The sequence below is a fragment of the Castanea sativa genome, chromosome 3 (genome assembly GCF_040712315.1).
Source record: "Castanea sativa cultivar Marrone di Chiusa Pesio chromosome 3, ASM4071231v1".
NCBI classification, from domain to species: Eukaryota; Viridiplantae; Streptophyta; class Magnoliopsida; order Fagales; family Fagaceae; genus Castanea; species Castanea sativa.
Window position 1 is genome coordinate 6,126,057 of NC_134015.1, and position 16,101 is coordinate 6,142,157.

At 32.4% G+C, this 16,101-nt stretch overlaps 1 pseudogene; it reads left to right on the forward strand.

The window, feature by feature from the left end:
* The first annotated feature begins 5,111 nt into the window (after positions 1-5,111).
* LOC142627417 (uncharacterized) lies at positions 5,112-13,460 on the forward strand (annotated as a pseudogene).
* Positions 13,461-16,101: the final 2,641 nt, after the last annotated feature.

The following is a 16,101-nucleotide window of genomic DNA, read 5'->3' on the forward strand; positions in this document are numbered from 1 at the left end:
ACTGTACCCCCATATAAGAAACATTTTTGAGTTTGGACTTTGATATAGATTAAGAGTTTAATTTATTAATTTGTTACTTTTAAAATCATATAGTTATTTTTAAGAAAAAGGTAAGTAAAAATTAGGTTAATGGCATGCCAAGTGGCAAGTAGGTCTTCCATAGGGTTGGACTCATATTTCAAAATGAATACAATAACTTGACCCATTTGAACCGGCTTACGATTCTACCAGTTTTTTAGGTTGAACCCTAGTTCACACGGTTCTCTCAAATTTCTTAAATGTCTGGTTCTTGCATATAAAAAATCAGTTTCATAACCAATCCACAGTTAACCTAGTTAGACCGACCGGTCTGGTCTAAGTTTGAAAACCATGGGCTGAGGTCCATATGGGCTACCAAACCAAGCCTATGGGGCATGATCCTTATTAAAAATGGTTCACTTGAGCAAAGTCGCTACAATCATAGATGGATTAAGCAAAATGCTAGCATAAGAACTGTACCCTCATTTAATAAACATTTTTTAAGTTTGGAATTTGATATAAATTAAGAGTTTAACTTATTAATTTATTAATTTGTTACTTTCAAAATTATATAGTTTTTTTTTTTTTAAGAAAAAGACAAGTACAAATTAGACTAATGGCCTACCATGTGGCAAGTATTCCCCCAACCGGTTGGACTCACACTTTATCAGATTTTCAATTTATTAGTTTGGAGCTAGTATTGGAAAGAAACCCTATACTGCAAAAAAGGAATTTTCAGTGGATGATCATTTGTGATTTTTCATTTCTTTCATTCTTTTAAGCTTTCTTGTTACCAATGTTAGCATTCTCACTTATGACACCTTTAGGTGTTGTCACCAAAAACCTCCTTGATTGACAAAACATTCATAATTCTATTTTTTACCTATTAAAAAAACTAGTTTGTAACTTCATGCATATGCATAGATACACTTAAAGATATACAATAAGACGCATAATATAATTTGTATATATATATATATATATAAAATTTAAATATTATTGATAGTCATTTTTATATTTTGTTAACTCTTTAAAATAATATGTATGGACATTATTAGGTTTAAAATGTAAATTGTCCATTTTTTATTTATTTATCGTGAAACACTTTTTTTTTTTTTACGATTCATTTATTCTAGACTTTTTGATTTTTATAATTAATAACTTACTTGGATGAATATTTATGATGTGGTCCCATATTTAATTCTAAAATTAAAAAATCAAAATCTTTTAGAATAAATAATTTAGGACATATGGTGCACAATTGAAACTCTAATTTGAAATTTTAATTTAAATTTCTTTCAGTTTTACCTGTTATTTTATATATAGATATATAAATTATATCTATATATATATATATATATAATAAAATGGTGGGTCCATGTGAGTCCATGATTCCACCACTTATGAGTCACCATGTAGTAAAGTTGTGACAAAGTTGTGGAATTATTTGTGGTACTAGAATTACTCGTTAGTGAGTCATATCCTAGTCACCAACCAAGCCATAAAAAAATAAAAAAAAAACCGAGCCTATTATGTTGAAATATTCAAACAATCCATGTTTACTGAAGAACATTTTTTTTAAGGTATAATTTACGCAAAAACGTACTATCCTCAAGGATGGAACCATGAATTTGACTTGGGAGCTATGATATGAATCAAAAAAAAAAAAATTTGATCATTCAAGAATAATAAATATACTGCTTAATTAATACATGAAAGATGAAAACTAGTATGCATTAAGTATTAAAAAATTAAAAGATACAAATAATTGTTTTTGATATATTTGAACTTAATAATTTATGATAATCAAAATTTGAACTCGATGTTATTTTGTATCATTAAGTTCACCAATGATTAATTTTGTACTAAATTTCACCATAAAGTCTCTGATGGTTGTATAAGAGATTTGGGGTTCAATCCCCACCTACACCAAAAACTGATTGGTATCTTGGTCTGATTATAAAGAGCTATTATTAGGAGCGGACGCCATAAGTTGAAACTTTCTCTAAAAAAAAAGACTAGGATTGTGGTCAAAGTCCACTTAGAGCAGTATAACCCCGTACAACAAGCCCAAAACAATAGATTTTTAAGAAAATGAGTTTTGTGAGCCAACTACAATGTAGAGCAAATACAGACTTGAGAATAATTGGGCTAGGGCTATTAATATAAGTGCTGGAGACGCAAATTTAGCATAAAATATTCATCGGGCAAGTCAGAGGAGGAGTTGTTCATTAAAGATCAATGTTGATCCTTTTACAATGAGATTCAGTATTCTCTTCCTTTCTCTTTCTCTGTGTCAGATGTGTCTGCTTTATTTCTGTCGAATTCCTTTCCTTATATAGTCTTTTCCATTGCATCTCAATCTTCTATCTATATGTTTCAAGAGAATCATTTGGATGCTTGTCCCATCAAGATCCTTTTGGAGGTGGCAGAGAGGGCTATGAGTTGTGAAATCATTGTTTATATGTCTTTCTCATAAATGTGGCCAATTTAGTAGGTGTAGTGCATTAAATGTAGAGGTGGCAGTCACTTTCCAAATATTCCCCCCTTCCGTTGCTTGCACGATTTTGTTCTCTTCCCTAAAACTTTAGGATATGTTTGGTTGAGGTGAAAACATGGAGGATGAAAAATAGGGTAAAAAATGACATTTTTCACCGTTTGGTTCAGGAAATAAAACAAGAGAGACAGAAAATAGGGAGGAAAATAATCCCTCCGGGACCACATTTTTTTATCCTCCCAATTTGGGAGGAAAATGAGGGGAAAAAATGCTGAATGATATAATTTACACAAATACCCTCACTTTATTGCACTCACCTACCCCTTTCACTTTCCCACTATTTCTTATATATTATATAATAAGGACATAATAGTTAATTTATATAAACTACATTTTCCATCCTCCCATTTTTCTCTTCAATCAAACAAAAAAGTTTTCCACTCTTCCACTTTTCCACCCCTCCAACCAAACACACACGAGGGAAAACCAAATCTTTCCTATCCTCCCACTTTTCCATCCTCCCACTAATTTTCTATCCTCCAACTTTTCCATTTCTCCAACTAAACAGACCCTTACTTTCCAGTGTAGGTAGTTACTTAAAGTATTCTTGAGGTGTCTTTGCTCCTCGGGATCCTCGGTTGGTGGACCAATCTGCCTTTTCTCCTCAGACCTCTCATTCATAGCATTTGTATGTTTTTGAATGATCTTGACGTCTTCCCTCCTCAAACTTGGTCCACTTGTCAGACTTTGGTTAACATATATGTTGATCTTTAATCATCCTTGAACAAGGCCCATGGTCTAAAAATGTGCTCGGATCATTTACTCCCACATTTACCTTTAGATGTACAAAATCAAATAGTACATTAGAATATGATATTTCTTTTGTTGCGAAATCTAATTTTGACAGTATTTATAATTGAAAATAAAATTCATTCCATAGCTATAATAAATATTAAAAGAATAAGTACAATCATTCTCTAAACTAACCGGTAAGTTACAACCATTGGCACAATTTTTTTTTTAAAAAAATTAACAATTTTTTGAATTTAGTGACACCTCCTTACTTCACCTTCCCTTGCATGCATACCTACCCTATTTCCTCCTACATTACACTTAAGCACGTTAAATTGATAGGCGAATAATATAAATTAATAAGAACTTTCATTTTTTTGTTATCAATTTGCGAATTTCAAATTCTACTAACATACCAACTTCTCACTTATCTCATTAAACTTCTATATCTTTTTTAATAAACTTGTCAACTTATTATTCATCAAAATATTAAAATATCAGTTTAATAATAAAATACTTTAATAGAAACGATTAGGCTTGGGTCTAGTGTCTAGTGGAACTGGACTAGTTGAAATGGTGATACATGTCCACTTTTGGACATGTGTCACTATCTAACTGGGTCCAGTGCACTAGATGCACTAGACCTAAAACCAAAGTCCAATAGAAACAAATATACAAATATGAGATTATATAACACAAAAGAGACACAATAAACTCCACTCAAATGGTGTGTTTGTTTGGAAGTGAAATATGGTGGATGAAAAACTTTAGAGAGAAAATTGAAAGGAAAACTTTTTTGGAATGTGTTTGATTGAGTGGGGAGGAAAAAAAATTAATAGTGGAGCCTAGATGTTTTTTCTTTAGACTTACTAAAATGTTTTCTCCCTGAAATGGGGAGAAAATTGGGTGGGGATGCATTTTTTTAGATTGATAAAAAATGCCCATGTGCAAGTGCACATGGGTTTCATCTAGTTGGCTTATTTTTTTTGGGCGGTAACGTTGCCTTTATATATATATATATATATATATATATATATATATATATATATTTTAATCTTGATTTTTGAGGGCTTGGCGTGTTAGTTGTTTTTTAATAACTAGATGTGATTTTTTTTAAAATAAATTTAGGTGATTGTTTTTTTTTTTTGTGTGGTTATTTGTCACTATTTTTTTTTATAGAATATTTGTCACTATTTTGTTTTAATTGAAAATCATTATTTAACAAGAGTATATAAGTAAATTTATTTAAACTCATTTTTTCTATCCTTTTACTTTTTCATTCTCCTATCATTTTCTATCCTCCTACTTTTCCACCCTTTTAACCAAACAGACCCAAAAGTCGTGGCCCATGAGAAGAAAAAAACCATCTTTACTTGTTATTTTAAAAACTATATAATTTAATTTATTCCAATTTAAATGATTTTTGGCTTCAAAAAAAAAAAAAGATTTTTTAAAAAAGTTTCTTTTATACAAATTAAATTAATTTAGGAGTTTAAACTTAAAGTATGATTAAAAAAAAAAAAAAAAAAAAAAAAAACAACAACAACTGTGGTTGTGCTGCTCTGCACTTGTGTTACAGAGGAAAGCACCGTGTGCCTGTGTCTGGAATCTGGATAGTGTGTGGGTGGGAGGCAGCCAGCCAAGTCAGTCAATCCAAGTCCAACTCTCCATGTATTGACCACCCATCAGTCTCAAAACGAAGCAGTCTCCTTTGAAGTACTCGACCCACACCGAAATCTAAACCCGACCCGAATTGTTTGCTTCTTCTCCTTCTTCTTCGCGTTCTGCAAAAGAATGGGTACGGCTTCTGCTAAATCAAGAAAAGCTCTTGTCTTTATATTCAATCGCTTGATTATTAGAGTAACTGTTCCATTTCATGCTCTAACTTACTATTGTTATTACTATTCCACTCTTGCTCATGCTCAAACTAGTAGTAGTTGTTATAGTAGTAGTGGTAGAGAGAATGTGGATAGTACCCATAATCAGAATCAGAATCAGTTCCTGAAATCTGTGAGACATCAATGCAATCCTCGAGCCTTTAGGAATCTCGATCACGCCTTAACCTTGTTTGATACAATGCTTCACATGCGCCCTTTGCCTTCCATTGACGATTTTAATCACATGTTGGGTGCAGTTGCAAGAATGAAGCATTACTCGGTAGTTGTTGCTCTAATTAAGCAAACGGAGTCATTGGGTGTGTCTCCTGATGTTTATACTGTGAATGTTTTGATTAATTGCTTTTGTTGTTTGAACCGGGTTGATTTCGGGTTCTCTAGTTTAGCAAGAGTTTTGAAACTTGGTTATCAGCCGGACTTTATTACTCTAAACACTCTTGTAAAGGGGCTGTGTCTTCAGGGTAACATTGCTAGAGCCGTGAGGATGGTAGATGAATTGGAGAAGAAAGGTTATGAGCTTGATGTAATTACTTATGGAACGATAGTTAATGGTTTGAGTAAGGCAGGTGAGACTAGTGTGGCTATTGGGTTGCTCAGGAAGATCGAAAAAGGGAATGTTGAACTTAATGTGGTGCTTTATAGCGCAATCATTGATAGTTTGTGTAAGGATAGATTGGTAATTGAGGCTTTGAATCTTTTTCCGGAAATGTTGAGTAAAAGCATTCGGCCAGACCTTGTCACTTACACGTGCTTAATCCAAGGTCTATGCAGTTTTGGCTGGTGGAAGGAGGCTACTTATTTGTAAAATGAGATGACACAAAGAAAAATAACGCCAAATGTGCAAACCTTTAGCATATTGTTGGACACGCTTTGCAAAGAGGGGATGCTGGCAGAGGCAAAAGAAGTTTTTGATTTGATGGTTCAAAGAGGCATTGAGCCCAACACAACCACTTTCCAGTCTTTAATTGATGGTTATTGTTTGCAAAACAAAATGGATGATGTAGTCAAAATATTTAATCTGATGTTTGAGAGGCGTTGTTTGCCTGATGTTGTTAGCTATAACATATTGATTAATGGATACTGCAAAAATAAAAATATTGATGATGCAATGAGTCTCTTTCATGAAATGTCTAATAAGAGAGTGATTCCTAATGTTGTCACTTACACGACTCTTATATGTGGGTTTTGCCGACTGCAAAGAACTCAGGATGCACTTGAGCTGTTCTATAAGATGCGAGCTTGTGAGAAACATCCAAATCTTCAGACTTGTGCTGTTTTGTTAGATGGTCTTTGTAAGAACAAAAAAATTTCTGAGGCGATGAAATTGTTTCAGGAGATGGAAGACAAAAAGTTAGACCATAATATTGTGATTTACAGCATCTTGATTGATAGTTTGTGTAATGCTGGGAAATTTACGACTGCAAGAGAACTCTTTAATAGTCTTGCCACCAAAGGGTTGCAACCTAATGTTTGGACTTACACTATAATGATCAAAGGGCTTTTCAAATATAGAATAATAGATGAAGCATGTGAGCTGTTGGAAAAAATGGATAGGAACGGTTGTTCACCTAATGATCGCACATATAACACACTCATCCAAGGGTTACTGCAACATAATGAAACGTCAAAAGCAATGAAATATCTCCAAATAATGATTAACAAGGGTTTCTCAGCAGATGCAACCACTGCAACCATGTTGGTTGAATTGATAGCATCTAATAAAGTAGATAAAAACATGCAAAAATTGCTTTAGGAGCTTGTTTGAAGGCTTTTAAGTTCCTCAAGATGAAGACAACTTTCATCTTTTTACCCATCACAAGTCAATATATTTGCTTCAAGTAAGTTTTATACTTTTACATGATAATATTTCTTTTGTGTGCAAGGCTATTTGTTCCTTTAACTGTTATATCTTTCATTGCAATTTTGTTGTGCTTTCATGTTGCTACTTAAAACCTATTTTCATAAATGTCTACTTGAAAATTTGGCTGATTTGAAGGTAATGTTAAATGCTGTTCTTAGAAGGTCTGGCATTTTTCTTGGTTATACAGCCAATGGCTGGTTGAATTGAATTTCAAATGTTCCATTAAATTAAATTAAATTTAGGAGTTTTATGTTAAATTCTCTTCAATAAAAATATATGCTATGCTCAAAATTTATATATTGCTCTCTATAATAAGGTGCAGTGATTATCTTTCTCATGTTTCTAATTTTAGTGTGCCCTAGTATCATAAGTTGACTAGAAGGTAAAAAACTTAAGGAACTTGCTTCTCCTTTCATTGACTAAAAGATAAGCAACTTAGGTTGTGTTTGATATTCAAGTAACCTCATTGTTTTGTGATCATGATATCCAATGGTTTTTTTTTTTTCTTTTAAATGTAGTAAATGCTTTAAATGTTGTAATACATCTACTAGTTTATAATAGAAGAAAACTAGTTCCAATTTGGCCTGGAACAGAATATGGGATGACTTAGGAGCTTGAATAATGGTAGGATAATATTCACTAAGTTTATTATTTTGTGGATCAAATGAATCATCTTGTAATATTGAAATTTAAGGAAGACTAGTTGCTTAGTCAACCTATAGAAAGGGTTGTAAATTATAGAAAGGCCTGTGGGTGTGTTATACATCCCTCTGGGGTGTTATAATTAAGAATGCTAGTGTATCTTCTTCTTTCTCACTCTAGTCACTTTAACAATGTTCCAACCATTATTAAAATTCTCTGGTCACAGTACAACAACAACAACAACAAAGCCTTAGTCTTCAATTTTGGGTCGGTTATGGATCTTCAACAAATTAGTCAAGGATGGCCTCATGTATTCTTTTCTCTATTCTATTCTATTTGAAATCATCCTTTCTGTTAGTTCCTAAATTAACATGTCCTTTTTTAATTTTTACTACTTCTTCAAATGTTATTTTTGGTCTTCCTCCATCCTTTTTTGTTCCCTCAACTTGAATCAACTCACTTTTTTTTACCAGTGCATTAGTATCTCTATTTAGAACATGACCAAACCATTTCAAGCAACTCTTCCTCATCTTTTCATCAATAGGGGGGCACTCCTATCTTTAAGCAGATTTCCTCATTTAGAATTTTATCTTTCCAACTACACTCATTTTATGGATATGTAAAACTAGTTTTCAATGTGGCCTAAATATCTAACCTGATATAGATATGCACCTAGTCTGTTACCACTACCTTAGCTGATCTTAAAATCGTTAGTGATTAGATGCTGGACCAAGTAAGATCATCAATTATTTTGTTTCTCATGCTCGTTGTCCTACATCTTGCTTACTAACTATCCTCATTTATAACAAATGTAGTTTGATTGCAATTGCTAAAAATCAAATTTAATGTTAAAGCAAGACGTATGTGCTTTCTAGTTAGACCGTTGTTTTAAAACCAGAATGGATTGAGTTGGCAGTCCTTTAAAATGTCAATTAGCCTAAGTTATGGTCTGTTTCAAATATTTTGATTGTCTTCAGTTAAAACCTAGTATTAGTTTTTGTAATTGTGTCCATCCTTCACAATTCTGATTCTTGTCTTTGTTTGCACCTAGTGCTTTTTGACTGTTACTATGGATGCTTGAACCGATATTCATTTGATGGTGAATGATGTAGCATTTTTTTAAGAAATAATAAAATTATTAATTATTTTAATCAATCTTTCTATATCACACAACTAAATGAGTTTATTGTGAAACAAACAGTAATTAGTTTTGTTTGTTTCAAGCCTTACCCCCCCCCCCCCTGCTCATTGGATAGAGGTCTATCTATTGAGTAGAGTAGATATATACCAAAAAGACTTATATAAAAAAAATACTGTAATATAAATATGTAGTAGGTATGGGGTTTTCAAAATCTACAAGCAGAAATGTTTTAACCCTGTTGTTGAAGAACCTGATGTCCTCCCACCAACATGTTTCAAATGGACTAGTCATACTTTCTATTTTTGATTTACTAAGTTTCTCTCAATTTCAGGCTAGGAAGTATTGCCCCATTTGAAGGTACCTGGCAGTGCAGTGTGTGCAATATGATCAAAGGAGATTGTGCAGGAGAGATCATGTTAATTAATGAGTGCAATTGCAAGTACCAGCTATATTTGCTGCAAGTCATTCTTATACTTTTACAAGGTGATCCTTAAATGTATCTGTGTTATTTGTTGCAATTCTAATTTTGCGATCTCTCCTTCCAATTATGTTTTGCTCTAGTGCTGTTAATTTGAACATATTTTTTAAAAGATTTATCTCAAACCTCAGCTTATGCAAAGCTTTTGCATAATATTTCTTGTAGAGCCTGGGATTGTTGATAATTTTTGCCTTTTTCTTATTGAATTAGAATTTTGAAGTGTTCAACTCAATTAAACTAAATTTATGGGTTGCATGTTAAAGGGTTTGGAATAATGAACTAATGTATCAGTGTTTTTTATTTTATTTTTCTAATAAATTTCTTATGTGTGTTAGTGCTGTTAGAGTATATGTTTCATATGTTTTCTAGCATTGTACAAATATTGGACTTGGTAACCCATTTGGAATAGTGTAGTTTGATTAGCTTGTCAACCTAAGGAAGTTGCTGATAGTTTTCTAGGTGCTTCATTGTCCATTGACTATGAGATAGGCAACTTAGATTGCTGTGTAGTAGAATGTAACATCCTAGTTTAGTGATCGTGAGTCCACTCTCTTGAATGAAATAGATGCTTATTAACCTTACCAATCACAAGTGGTCTGACATTTGTTCTTAATTCATGAATCACCCGGATCCAAGGAGATCTAATTTTTTTCTTATGAAAAAAAGATCTATTTTTAATTTGTAATCAAATCCAGTGTTAATGCTGATCTTGATTGTTTCAAATGAGGGCAAGGTGACTAGGGTTATCTGAAGAATCAAAGATATTCCTGACATCAATAAACTTATTACTTATCAAAAAAAAGAAAAAGAATCAAAGATATTCCTAGATAGGCCTGCTACCCTTCCAGATGTAGGGAATTGAAGATCATAAATAGAATTACCATTAATTCCAAAGGTGGTAGTTACTTAAAAAAACTAATTAAAAAAAAAAAAAAATCAGAAGACCGTAACTGTTCTCTTGCATATGCTGCCTGAAGTTTTATAAGCCTTGCAATAAATGAAACGCGGTATTACTAATTAATGGGGATGCAAGGTAGGTTTATCAATATAAGTAAAATAATTTTAATGGAAGATATTTTTACTTGCTGTTTATGTTTCAATTGTTTATGGCATAAAAAAATTGTTCAATTATCTTGACAAAGTATGTTATTCGTAGAAATTTGCCTAGGATGTTGTAATGAAATTTTCTTTGATGACCAATTTTAGGCAGGGAAAGGAAATGCACCGTTCTAGGGGTATTGGAGAACGGGTTCACCGTGGTTGCAAAGGGGGTGAGAGGGTACAGCAGATGGATCTTATGCCACGGCCATAAAATGTCACCATTTTGATGCTGGTTAACAATGTAGGAAAGGCAAATGCAGATGTCAGAGTTAGACAGAAAAAAGAGGCGCATGGAATGAACACAATTTGGTTGGGAGGTTCTCATGGTACTCTTTATTCTTGGTAGTTTAAAATAATCTATTTTTCATTTCTTCTGTTGATTGTTTTATTTTGGTCATTTAAGTCTGAATGTGTATGGCAAATGACATTGAATTAATTTTTGTTGTGTGTTTAGCCATTGATTGAATTATCTAAAGGACATGTTCATTAAAGCATCTAATTATTTGCCAACTCTCACATGTCAATTCATAGCTATATAGTTACACTTAAAATAGGGAAAAAAACATAGCGGGATAGATGCAGTACATATGTTGTAAATGGATTTGGTATCCACACTGCTAATAACGTAGAGATAAAATCTGACATTACCAGCAGAAGATTTTCAGATTGGTATATTGGTTTCATTGATTTATAAATTATAGTTCTTTGGTGTCTTGAGGTGATTTGCTTCTCCACATTCTAACAGACTAATTCCCAAATCCACCATCTTGCATATGCAATGTATTGCACCCAATGGATGTGAAACACTTCTTATACACGTCTTTTCCAAGAATTGGAAAATGAGGAAAGACAAAGCAACTACCAAGGGTGACGGAAGTTAGGAATAATGGTATCTTCACCATGCTAGAACAGAATCCTCACATTGGCCAGAGCAAGGTTGTTTTATCTTTTACTTCTCTTACTCTCAAATTTATAACCAATCTATCCATATTTTTTATGAATCAACTTTGATATATGATGCATGCACTTTATATCAGAATAATTGAATTTTAGGTCCTAAACCAATGATATATATTTTTTTAAGGTCTTTGATAAATCATTTTAGGGTGATACTATTTTTGATGCATAATAATCCTAAAATGCAGTTCAATGTTTTTTTTTTTTTTTTTAATTATAATTTTTATTATTTCAAATGGTAGAAGAACTCCTAATGCCTTCAATCTTAGACCTCCTCTAAAAGAAAAGATGTATTTAATAACAGTGATGAATTTTAAATTTTTAATAGCTTATCCTTTATGATGAATATTACAAGACTATAATTGATGCGCCGAAGATACCGAGTATTCTGTTTCATTGAATAATTACCGTATTGCATCTGTATGGAACAGGTAGGAGAGCTGGCTAGATCATTCTTGTGGGATCCATTTTTTCCTGTACACTTAGACACTCTTTCATGTGCTTTAGCATCTTTCGAAACGTAGTGTGCAATCGGTAGAGTGATCCACTTATAATGGCATTGGTTTTATTATACAAGTATGTATCTGAAGACAAACTTGCTTTGTAAATTTTTTAATAAGTAACTTGCCTTCTAAATTATACTAGAAATTTAAAAATCCAGTGGAGTTTTAGCTGCAATGCACAAAATGCAAACCTTTTTGGTTTATCAGATTTGTATATCATCAAATGATGAAGGCAATCGTGAAATAGCATGATCTTTGGATGGTTTAGATTGAAGTCAAATTAATAAGTAAATTCTTCAAAGATCTATTGATGCCTGGATGGATAGTTAATTTCCTTTGTGACAGAATGCTGTCATTGCTTCTTCAATCAAGTGGACTAAATTGGTTTCATAGCATGTTTGAGAAAGAAGAGTATGTTATTCATGTAAATGGAGACCAAAGTATAGTAAAAGCTCGTCTCTTGACACTCTGTGAGAAAGTTGAAATGGTGCCATTGCTGTCATAAATCAAGGAACTAAGAGGCTCATAAGGAGCAGTGACATTCATCTTATTGAATAGAATGACGATCTCCTTCATAACAAAAAGTTTTCACTTCCATCCATTTTATTTTCCTCCATTAGATTCCAAAGTTCAAATCACCTGAGTTTGATAAAAAGTTTCATCCCACTAACCCAATAGTCATTGTAGATTATAAATTTTATGTATATGACTATGCTATCAGACCATTATAAGGCAGATCTTTTTTTCCAGTTAGAACTAATGCATTTTTTTATGTAACCATAGGAACCTAACTGCAGAGGAGTTCATTCACATGGAGACCACTACTTTGATGCAACAAGTGAACAGGACCTTGCTCATTGCTGTGAACCGGACCTGTGATCATGTGAATTGGGATTACTCTATATTATCTTCTGGATCATATGGGTTTTGGGGAGAGATGGAAGAGGTGGATTAAGGCTTGTATTTCTAATATTTGCTTCTCCACGTTGGCAAATGGTTCCCCTGCAGATTTCTTTGGCAGCTCTCGGGGTTTGAGACAGGGCAACCCATTGTCTCCTCTCTTATGTCTTCTGGTTATTTAGAGAATTGGAATTGCACGTGACAAAGAAATGGGGAAACAATGGAACATCTTTTACTTCATTGTGAGATTGTTTATGCTTTTTGGGGAGAGTTGTCCAGTTGTTTGGTATTCATTGATTCATGCCATGATCTATCGGGAGCTCATTGTTTAGTTGGAGGAATTGGTTTGGAAAGCATGACTTGGTTGTGGAACTTGGTGCCAGGTTCTTTGATGTAGACAGTTTGGAAGGGATGGAATTGCTATTCGGTTGAGGGTATTGAATGCTCTTTGGATCAATTAAATTCTTTATTTGTTCAAACTCTTTTTGATTGGTCTAGGGCTTGGGGTGCTTCACATTGTTTTGATACTTTTTGAGTTTCTAAATTCACATAGCCCTAGCATTTGATTTATTTGTATTCTTACGATCCTTTGTGTTCATCATCGTGAGCACTAGGTTTTTTTTCTTTATCAGTAATATTACATTCTTACCAATCAAAAAGAGAAGAAATTTTTAAGCAAGGATGCCATTATTAGTAATTTTATTCTTTTCATATCACACAACAGTGTAACAAATAGTAATTAGTTTTGCGCTTTTGGTTGCGTCATGCCTCCATCCCTCCAATGAGGTAAAGCTATTTCGATCATAATCTATAATTTTTCGTTGTACTGTTATCACACCAGCACGGTAGGTACTAGATTTTCAAGATTTGCAAGCAAATGTTTAAACCCATCATTTACAACTTTTTAAAATTTTTTGTTTTTTTGTAGAGAGTGTTTCAACCTATAGTGTCTACTTTTGATAATAACTCTTTATCGTTAGATTAAATCACCAATTGGTTTGTGATATAGGCGGGAATTGAATTCTAAATCTCTTATTCAATTATTAGAGACTTTATTAGTTGAGACTTTACCATTATTTACAACTTGATCTAGTGTTTTGGATGCTTTAATTCTATTTTGCATGGCATGGAAGAGGGGCTAACAGCTTGACTAATGGTATAATCTCATATGTACTAATATTTTTTTTTTTAAAAATACTAAGTATTTTAACACACACACACACAAGGGGAGATGAGAGAATATTTTAAAGAAACTAATAGTGGTATATATTAAAAAAGGCCTATATATTTACTAATATTTGTTTGTGATTTTGTGGAACAAATGAGACATTTAGTAATATTGAAATTTGAGGAAGACTAGTAAGGATACTGGTTTATTTATTGTGGTTACTTGCCATTTAAGTAATCTTTTCAGTTTTTCTATATAGAGGGCTGTAATTTAGTAGTTCTGGTAATGAAACTTTTGAGAAGAATCATAGCCACACTAGTCATTGGGCGCATTATACTTATACAGCCCTCTTAGGTGGATACTCAAGACTCTCAAGAGTCCTAGTGTGAGACTAGGTTCATAGATTTTATTTCTCGTACCAATTACCTTTACTATGTTCTAACCGTTATTCAAAGTTTACCAATTATAAAAAAGTAAACTAGTATTGCAATTCAAATATAGCCTAAATATCAAAGCGTATATAGGTATGCACCCCTCCCAAAATCATTCCCAAAATTCATGAGTTCTTGGCGACTAGGTTCTGGACCAAATTAGATCTTGAATCAATTTCAGTTTACAAAAATAATCCAGTTGTAATAGGACAAAAGTTAACAAAAGTGGACCGAATAAGACCAAATTAGACAGAATGGACCAAAGTGAGCCGAGTGGAACGAAGTGGACAGAATAATGGCAAAGTGGACTGAATGGACCAAAGTTGAAATAATGGACCGAATAGGACCAATATAGACAGAAGAGAACGGGAGGACCGAATAGGACCAATATGGACCGAATAAGGCCTAAGTAGACTTAATAGGAATAATGTGGACATAATAGGACCGAAGTGGACCGAATATAAAAAAGTGGACAGAATAGACTGAATGGGACTAAATTAGACCGAATGAAACGAGTTGGACCAAAGTGTACCTAATAAGACCTAATAGGACTAAAGTGGACAGAATGAATTGAAGTGGACTAAATATGGCCTAATGGACCGAATGGAGCTAAAGTGGACTGAATAGAACCGAATGGACGAATGAGACCAAAGTAGACCAAATAGAATGAAATAGGACTAAAGTGGACCGAATAGACCAAAGTAGACTAAATAAGATAGAAATGAACCAAATGAGACCGAAGTGAACGGAATAAGACTGAAGTGAACTGAATAACTGAAATGCTAAGTTAATGTGACTCAACAAGAGTTTAAAAAAAATAAATGCTACATTTAAATTTTAAAATATGCTAGCTATTGCCTCGTGCTCTGCATGGAAATTTTTTTATTTTTAAATTTATAATTATTAGTCTTTAGACACCGATAGTATTTTTTTTAATATCTATTTCCTAAAAAATGTAAACAGTATTATAAATGGGTTTGAATTTTATGGATTCAGATTCTCTAGATTTCCTAAGGTACTCTACCAATAGATTTCCTTAAATTCTAACTACTTTTTAATGATTTAATGGTCAAGATTCTGCTATGTCAGCATTCTACTAACAATAATCTTAATTATTTTGTTTGCAACATTATTTTATTATTTTAAGAATATTGTTAGTGGAATGCTGATATGGCAGAATCCAGACCATTAAATTTATTTGGTAGTGTACCCTAGGAAATCTAGAGGATTTGAATCCGAATTTTATTGCTTTATTTTTTTTTTACCTATGCTATGCCTTTTTTATTATTTTTATTTTTACATATACGGTATGTGCATAGCTCTAGTGCAGTATGCAGGATTTTTTTTTTATTAATAAGTAATTTAGACCGTATAATAAAATGCAATAGGTTAATCTATAATCTACTTTACAAACAACGTTTCAATATTTTGAAATCAAATGGGTTGATAGAAATCTTAAAAAAAAAATTATTATTAAACTAAAATTTAATACAAAAGACTATTGTCAAAGTTAAAGCTGAGTGATTCTTTTTCAACCCTTTTTTTTTTTAAGATACATTAATTAATGCTACAAAGATACAGCAATTAATTAATATTTTTTATCTACTAAAAAAATATTTTGTATAATTTTGCAAGTATGAAGGATATTAAAAGAAAATGTAATCTAATGGTAAATTTATCAAAATTTATATTCAATAAAAATAAATATTAAATAAAA